Below are 9,734 nucleotides of genomic sequence, written 5' to 3' on the forward strand. Positions count from 1 at the left end.
CTTTAAAGGTAATGACAGTTGCTAGGTAACAAGGTAGCGTGGTTGCAAGCTGCAGCCTCAGTGAGCTCCTGAAACCCCAGAAAGCTTTTAGGTTGGAGGCAGTCTGCCATAAACTCTTTAAAAATATCAAACTTGGTTCTAAAAAATCTGCTATGAGTAAGAAGTAATCTAGTCCAGGTTTGAAGTGTATAAGCATTTTAGTTTCTAAACTACAACAGATTGATGTTTAATAGAGTGAAAATGAGGCGGAATTGCTCTTTATTGAAGTTTAACAAATGTCAAACTTTGTCTTAAACAGTCTGCTATCAGAGTTTAGTAATCTTGTCCAGGTTTGAAGTGTGCAAGTATTCTAGTGTTTAAACTAGAACAAGTTAAAACTACTCAATAGAGTGAAAAATGAGGCGGAATCGCCTTTTAGCCAATCCTCGAACCAGAAGCAAACTTCAGCCTAGCCAAGATTTTATTTTGGTACTTCCTGTTTCAGGCATAAAACATTAGCATATTAACTAAACATTTAGTTTCAACATTTAGCATTTAGATTTAACATATAACATTCAGATTTAACATATAACATTTAGATTTAACATTTAGCATTTAGACTTAACATATAATATTTAGATTTAACATTTAACATTTAGATAACATATAACATTTAGATTTAGCATTTAGATTTATATTTAGCATGTAGCTGTAACAAATACATTTAACTAGCTAAATTTTGTAAAAGGTGACATCAGAAAATCCACACTACATTTTTAAACAGTGTTTGAAGCTAAATGTGACAAAATTTAGGCATAAATATTGAGCACAAGTTGCTTTACAAACGGCACCCCATACTCCAGCGTGTCCTGGGTCTCCCTCTGGGCCTCCTCCCAGCGGGACGTGCCTGGAACACCTCACCAAGGAGGCATCCTAACCAAATGCCCGAGCCACCTTAACTGGCTCCTCTTGACGTGGAGAAGCAGCGGCTCTACTCTGAGTCCCCCCCAGATGGCCGAGCTTCTCACCCTTCTCTCTTAGATAGGTTGAGAGGCAATGGAAACTGTGACTTGAGTAAAGAGTGTAACAAAGAGAGAGCTATTTCTGCTAATGGTTGGTTTGGCATAAGCTGGTGTGTGAATGGCTCAAAATGAATAATAATGAGGATGATATGGATTTGAATGAATGTACGACAGTAAAGGGGAGAGATCAAGGACGTGGAAGAGGGACGATGGAAGAAGGAAGAGTGTTTGACAGCCAGAAAAGTAAACGAGAATTAGATGGAAGTAGTTCTGAAGAGGAAAGAGTTGTTAGACGTAAGGTAGAAATGGGGGAATAAAAAATAATTCTAAAGTTAAGGAATAAAGAATAACAGACCTACATAAGCCCAATCATGTTGTCAAGAGAAATTAAAAAAAAAGATTAGAGAGGTAGAGATGGTGAAAGTGTTGAGAGATGGAAGTTTGCAAAACTTAAGAACAGAAAAGAAAGGCATTGCATGTGGAAAGCATTTGCAAAAACATGGTGGTGGAAAAAAAGGTTGTTGGGGAATTAAGTCGAGGTTTGATTAATGGCATTCCATTAGATGAGGATTGGGATAAATTAAAACAAAACATTGTTGGTGCTTAGGTGAAAGAAGTAAAGATTATCAAAAAATATTAAAGGAGAAAGAATAGGAAGTATGTCATTATTGATTGAGTTTTCTGAAAGCATTTTACAGCAAAAAATCCAAATAGGTTTCCTGAGTTTCCCGGTGAGGCCTTTCATCCTGCCACCACTTCACTGTTACAAGTGCCAGAGATATGGACATATAGCTGCTGTATGTAAAGGAAAACAAAGATGCTCAAAGTGTGGAGGAGATCATAAAATTGAAGAATGTAAGGATGAAATACAAGAAAAGTGCTGTATGTCAGGGTTTTGATTTATTCAATGTGCTAAGAAAGAATCACACCGGAGAGGCACGTTGTCTTTTTGTGAAGGCCTCCGCAAAGAGAAGAAATTCCACAACAGCTCCTAACAGCGTGCTGTCCAGGAAGTTCTGACTCCTTACTTGGGCTTTCTCTTTTATTAAAAGAAGAAGAAAAAGGGGTTGATCTGAGCCAGCCAAGGCTGGTCCAGATCATAGCAAAAACACATAACACATCTCTGTTTGGGAGAGCCAGATGGTGTGGCGCCCGCCGTCTGACCTTCGCGTCTCACGTAGGCAGTTTTACACATAAGCACAAAGGCTGACAATATAAAAACCCTAACATTCCCTCCTGTTTACCAGTCTTTGTTGGAAAACTGGAACACAAAGAAATTATTATCTCATAATTCAAAAACTCATAAAAGGAACAAAATGTTACATTTAGAAAACATAAAAATAAGAAAAAAATGGTTTATTTTAACCATTTGTGTGCAGGAGAAAACATAAAAATACCATAAATTGAACAACAAATCATGAAAGCAAATTAAAATGAAATCATGGAATCATCAATCAAATGAAATGAAATGGAATCACTTATGAGTTGAAAATTCAGAAAGGGAAATATGAATTGAGAAATAGAAAACACAAAAATGAACGACTTATATACATCCATCAATGTCTGAAACCTTAGTTGTGAAAACATCAGTTTTAACCGCTGCAAGAAATGCTTTTCAATTAAAACATCATATAACAACTGCACCAGCGTCTGAGTCACTGCTCTGGTCATCATACTCCTAAGACAGGGGATGACACAACAGAAAAAACAGAAAGAACAGTAACAACACAAAGATCACTGGGATAAACAGTTTTAGCAGCAGCTGCCACCAGGTCCCAGACGCCAGCCAAGACTACAAGTCGAACGGCCCGGAGCCGTGGGTGGGAGACTTCACATAACGGCGTCGTGGATCAGGCCTCCTTCCTCCAACTCATCAGGGATGTATGTACAACAGGCAGTCCAATAAATCTTGCAACCTCTGCTTGAGATGCAGTCTGCAAGTCTAGAACAATGTGATTTTCCAGAACCATCTGCCGGATGGCAGACAGCTCCTTTGCAGTTCCATTCATGGCCTTCTGTGTCATGGCGCGTCAAGGCATAACGGTTGTTTTTTCTACATGACCTCGCACTTCTCCTGACCCCACGTGTAGGAAGACACTCCGGAAGAATTTTTTCTCCTCCATTCCAGATCCTGAACTTTGATGGGACTTCAGTCTCGTGAGTCAGTCCTGCTGCCATCATCATCGACCCAGGGTCCGATAAACAAACTGAAGTCCTGGCACAGGAGCAGGGAAAGGAAGATGGACTGTTGGGATGAGTGGCACAACTGTGGCACTAGCAGGTCGTCTGCCTGGCCACAGCCTAGGAGCCTGTCCTGTCCTGAGGTGTGTGGGGGAGGTATTGTCCTTCTTCAGGGCGAACACCGGGCTGGCCAGCGGTACCAGCGGTACGAGAGACCATGGGACCTGGCCCATTGGTGCTGCACCCCGTTTTGCCATGTTTGCCATTTGAACGTGCCGTTTAATTAAAAGTCCTCCTGTTCACATGTTGGTAACATTACATGGTGCAGTTAACATCAGTTCTGCAATACTGCAATTTCTGAAGCTAGGAGTTTTTTCACAAAATGTATAAACTCGTCTACACAGACTCCATGGTGCTCAGCCTAAAACACATTTTCCCAATGATCCAGGTGCTTTACCTGGATTTTCTCTGTGCTTCTGTATTTGATTTTGATTGTCCTGTTTTTGATTCTGCATTTTTGTTTGTTTTGTAAAGCACTTTGAGTCGCCTTGTTGCTGAAAAGTGCTATACAAATAAATTTCACTTCACTTTACTTCACTAAATGTGTAGCCATGTTTTGCATGATTTGGTTAACAAAATATGATCTGTTATCGCTGTAAAGTGTCTGTGGAATACCATACACTTGTTTGATGTTTTTACCAATAGCTTTTGCAACTGTTAAAGCATCCTGCACATTTTGATGGAACAATTCTCAACCCATTTTGGAAAAGCATCAATCAATGAATCAATAAATAAATAATGCAATCGGAAATGCCATTTTTTTTCACATTTTCCTGAGAGTTGCTTTTTATTTTTTACACCCTAACACTGTAATTGTGGTGGAGAGCATAGAGTAACATATGAGGGATGTGAGGTTAGGAAGAGAGCAAAAGAAATCCAGCAGATTAAAAATGACAAAAAACTTAAGTTATGCTGAGGCAGTTAAATGTGTTCAAGGGCAAAGGACTACAGATACAGGTGGAAGGGGAAAACAAAATCAACAGCAAAAGGATAGAGACTTAGAAGAAAACAATACCTTGGAAAAATGATATTATTCATAGCGTATGTTATGAATTAAACAGATCAAGTTAAACAGAAAAGATTAAAATAATTGTAAGAGGAGCTGAAAAGTTTCTGGGATTTAAAGAGGGATCTTGGGAGGACAATAAAAGATTGGAATCAGATGGGAAGACAGGAATCTCTGCTGATAAAAAAAATATGATAATATTACAGTGGAATGCAAGAAGTCTAATTTCAAATGTACAGGAATTTAAAAAATACTTAGACGAACTTGAAGAAAAAACAGAAATTATATGTATACAGGAAACATGGTTAAAACCTAATTTGGATTTTGTTATAAAAGGATATGATAGTAAGAAGGGACAGAGAGGAGGGAAGTGGAGGAGGGTGTGGGATTTTTAGTAAACAGGGAATACAATATCAGGTTTTAGGGAAAGGTATAGAATTGGAATATATTGTAATTGAAATATTGGGGGTAGAAAGAAAATGTAAGATAATAAATTCTTATAATCCATGTAAACCGTTGACATCTGAAATGATGGAGGAGTTGATGGGATATCTAGAAGGGAGAGTTATACTGTATGGTGTGGGGACTTTAATGCAAATAGCACTCTATGGGGTAAAAGTAATGATAAAAATGAGCAAGTTATTGAAGAGGTGATAGAAATGAAAAACCTTGTATGTATTAATGATGGGAGGGTAACAAGGATTAATGTGAGAACAGGAGTAGAGTCAGTTATAGATTTAACATTTTTATCAAATTCAATAGCTGTGTGGGACATTAATAAAAATACAACAATTGGTAGTGATCATTATTAAAATAACAATTGGGATAAAACTAAATAATAATAATAATTATATAAAAGTAAATAAGAATTTGAATTTTAACAAAGCAGATTGAAGTAAATTCAAATATTTGAGTAATAAAATGACAATGGATATAAATGTTGCAAATAGTTATGTTTGTAAAATGATTTTGGAGATTGCAGAACAATCAATTTAAAAAGGAGGGAGACAAAGTGATAAGAAGATTGTTCCATGGTGGACAAATGATTGTAGTAAAGCAATAAAATCAAGAAATAAAGCCTTTAAAAAACTTAAGAGTAAACCGATATATCAGAATCTCATTGAACACAAACGGAAACAAGCAATAGGTAGGAAAATAATTAAGGGAGCAAAAAGGAAATATTGGAGGAACTTTTGTGATACAATTGGGAGAGAAACAAAAATTTATAAAATTTGGAAAGTAATTTAAAGTGTAAGTGCGGTTAGCTCTCACTAGTCCAGCTCCTTAAAGCTCTTTCATACACGACACATTTCTTCTGGAAAAAAGAGGTCTTGAATCCGTAGGTCATCTTTAAGTCTTTACTGAACTTAAAAGTAAACAAAATAACAAACAGATTCAAAAACAAATAGAAAGTGACAGTCAAAAGACTGTGTTACTCTCAAGGTGCCAGACTTCTACAATGAGCAAGTGCTCTCATCTTTTATAAACTAATTAGTAGACAATCAATCAAAAGGCACCACGTAATAAGCTCAAGCACAATATAATTACAGATGCTTATCTTTTTCAAAAAACAGAGTAAAAAATTAAACTTACTTAAACACAACTAACATTTTGTATTAAGTTCCAAAAAATGTATTTATGGCTCCTACATTTTCCAGCCCCTAATTGACTATGTATTAGCATATCAATTACAAACTCAACTTAAATCGGAGCCATAAATATTCCAATAACTTAGCAAAACCCTTTTGTTTTCTTTAACTTGGGTACAAAAACAATCTTCTAATGAAACCTCTTTTGGTTCATTCTCCTTGCAATAAGCACAATTTTGTAATTGGTCTTTGGATAATGCTTGTCTTTGTCTTGACTTCTGCACTCCGGACTGTCCCTTTGGAGTCTGGCATGACGTTGACAATCCTACCCAACATCCAAGAATTTCTCGGAGAGGATGAATCAGCAACTAGGACGACATCTCCGACCTTGAAGTTTCTCTTTAGTCCAAGCCATTTTTGTCGCTCCTGCAACAAAGGCAGGTACTCCTGTGACCATCTTCGCCAGAACAGATCTGCCATGTACTGGACTTGTCTCCATCGACGACAAGAATAGACATCCTCCCTTTTAAACATACCAGGAGAAAAAAATAGGTTGTCCCTTCAGCAGAAGCAGATGGTTTGGCGTAAGAGGCTCCAGATCATTAGGATCGTCTGTGTTCATGGTTAACGGTCTTCCATTAATGATGCTCTCAACTTCACATAAAAGAGTCTGCAGTCCTTCATCATCCAGCATCTGTTGCCTAACAACAGAATTTATCACTTTTCTAACGGTACGTATCTGACGTTCCCAGACTCCTCCATGATGAGATGCTGCAGGTGAATTGAAAATCCACTGTATTCCTTTTTGCATCATGGCGTCATTAATGCGAATGGGGTCCAGCTCCTTCAATGCCTCCCTTAACTCTCTCTCTGCTCCGACAAAATTTGTTCCATTGTCAGAACGAATGATGGAAACTTGTCCTCTTCTGCTTTGAAAACGACGCAGGGCATTTATACATGAATCTGTATCAAGAGACTGGGCAACTTCAATATGTACAGCTCTGACAGTTAGACATGTGAAAAGCACTCCATAACACTTGACCTTGACACGTCCTCTTTTGACCTCAAAAGGACCAAAATAATCCACACCTGTGTTGGTAAAAGGTGGTTTATCAGGAAGCAGACGGTCTTGTGGCAAATCTACCATTTTCTCTTGTCCAGGTCTTGCATGCAGTCTCCTACAGAAATTGCACTCTGAGATTACCTTTCAAACAGCTGCATTGGCTGCTGGTATCCAATATTTTTGTCGCATTCTGGCCAAAACGTGATTTCTGCCACCATGTCCTGTCACTTGGTGAATATGATGGAGAATGAGGTTGGCTATTCTGTGATGTTTATGCAGAATGGCAGGGTGCTTGGTCTCTTCTGGCATCTTCAATCTATTCAGCCGTCCCCCTACTCTCAAAACACCATCTTGTAAGAATGGATCCAATCTGGAGATTGAACTAGTTCTGCCCACCTGTGAGCTTCCCTGCAAAGTTTTGATTTCAGCTGCATAAGTTTGTCTCTGGCTGAACTTGACCAACTCTGTCTCAGCTTTGGACAAATCTTCAACAGTGAGCATCTTCTTTTTCAACTTTCTTTTAAATGTGATCATCTGTTGTTCAACTAAAACCTCAACTTTCTCTGGTTCATTTTCAGATTGCTGCACCTTTAGTGTAGTTTCTTTTCTCTTTTTGCTCAGGTGTCTCAAAGTCTCTTTCAGGCACAGAATCCAGGCAACGGCCTTTTTGAGCATATGCCAGCTGGAGTAATGCTCGATAAGTTGACTCATTATCTCATTGTTTTTCCATGGCTTTGTATCAGTCATCGCAACTGTTGTCCTTACTTCATTCTGTTCCATAAACTTAGAATATTTAGGTTGTTTTGGCCAATGTTCTTCGTTTAGCAGGAATCTTGGTCCTTGAAACCAACTTTCACTTTTGATGAAGCTTTCAATTTTCAAACCTCTTGACGCCAGAGCCGCTGGATTTTGTGAACAGTTTTGATTCTGTATTTCCACTGAGATCGGTCTGTCAGTTCTCTGATCAAAGAGACTCGGTGTGCCACAAACGTTTTGAAGCGAATGCTGTCATTTTCAATGTAGCTCAGTACTGTGGTACTGTCGGTCCAGAAGACAGATTTCTTCAGTGATAGCTGAAGTTCTTCTCTCAGCATCCGATCCACTTTGACTGCAACCACTGCTGCTGTTAATTCCATTCTGGGAATTGTCATTTGCTTAAGAGGTGCTACTCTGGATTTTCCCATCAAGAATGACACTTGTGTTTCACCTCGTTCATTAGTCAACAAAAGATATGACACAACTCCATATCCATCCTGGCTAGCATCGGAAAAGTGATGAATCTGTGCAGACTTTGTAAGTCCGAATGAAGCAGGCTTAACACATCTGCTCACACTGAGTTCAGAAAGCTTACTGAGATCTGACAACCACTTTAGCCATGTCCGGCATGACTGTTCTGAGACTTCTTCATCCCATCCCCACTTCTCTTTGCAAAGTTCTCTCAGAATAAGCTTAACAGGTAGAAGAAGTGGTGCCAAGAATCCTAAAGGATCGTACACAGAGCTGGCAACAGATAAAATGCCTTTTCTTGTGCATGGCTTTTTTGGAAGCTGAACTTTGAACTTGAAACTGTCAGATCTTGTACACCACTGCACGCCCAGAGCTCGTTCTACAGGAAGCTCATCGTGTTGCAAATCCAAGTCTTTAACAACAGGTGCTCTTTCACTGTCAGGAATGGAGTACAACAGAGCTTTATTATTGCTCATCCACTTTGTCAAATGGAACCCACCACTTTCACACAATGTCATCAGTTCTTTTGCAAGTTTAACTGCTTCTTCTTCTGTTGGCAATGACTTTAGACAGTCATCCATGTAGAAGTTCTTCAGAACTGTCTGTGTCGCTTCTGCTGATGTATTTGTGGCTCCATCTTCAGCAGTTCTTCTCAGTGCATATGAAGCACAACTGGGTGATGATGTGGCTCCAAACAGGTGCACACACATTCTGTATTCTGCCGCTTCTTTAGTTTCATCACCATCTGGCCACCAAAGAAAACGCAGCAAGTCTGCATCTTCATCTGGGACTCTGACTTGATAGAACATAGATTCAATATCTGCCATCATGGCGACTGGTTCTTGTCTAAATCTGAGCAGAACACCAATAAGAGTGTTTGTGAGATCAGGTCCTTGCAGTAATTGATCGTTCAACGAAACTCCCTGATACGATGTCGTACAGTCAAACACAACTCGCAGCTTTTTCTTTTTTGGGTGGTATACTCCATGGTGTGGAATGAACCATACCTGACCATCGCTGCGACTCAGCTGTTCTTCAGGGACTCTTACAGCATAATCTTTCTTCAATATGTTATCCATGAAAGCCTTGTAGTCTTGACAAAAGTCTGGATTTCTACTTAGCTTCCTCTTCAAAGAGTTAAGCCTTTGTTCAGCAATACCACGATTGCGTGGCATTATCACATTGTCATTTTTCAGCGGCAACTTGGTGCAATAATGACCATCGATGAATTGTGCTGATGTACAGGTGCTGGTCATAAAATTAGAATATCATGAAAAAGTAGATTGATTTCAGTAATTCCATTTAAAAAGTGAAACTTGTATATTGTATTCATACATTACATACAAACTCATATATTTCAAATGTTTATTTCGTTTAATTTTGATGATTACAAATGACAACAAATGAAAATCTCAAATTCATCATATCAGAAAATTAGAATATTACTGAAGAGCAATAAAAACAAAGGATTTATAGAAATGTTGGCCAACTGAAAAGTATGAACATGAAAAGTATGAGCATGTACAGCACTCAGTATTTAGTTGGGCCTCCTTTGGCCTGTATTACTGCAGCAATGCGGCGTGGCATGGAGTCGATCAGTCTGTGGC

The 9,734-nt window shown here is 38.7% G+C and overlaps 1 protein-coding gene across 2 annotated transcripts in view; it reads right to left on the reverse strand.

Moving 5' to 3' along the window:
- LOC108251186 (gamma-aminobutyric acid receptor subunit gamma-3-like) overlaps positions 1-9,734 on the reverse strand; it is a 197,343-nt gene that overhangs the window by 72,933 nt on the left and 114,676 nt on the right. The window lies entirely within an intron of this gene.

Source organism: Kryptolebias marmoratus, linkage group LG23 (assembly GCF_001649575.2).
Source record: "Kryptolebias marmoratus isolate JLee-2015 linkage group LG23, ASM164957v2, whole genome shotgun sequence".
NCBI classification, from domain to species: domain Eukaryota; kingdom Metazoa; phylum Chordata; class Actinopteri; order Cyprinodontiformes; family Rivulidae; genus Kryptolebias; species Kryptolebias marmoratus.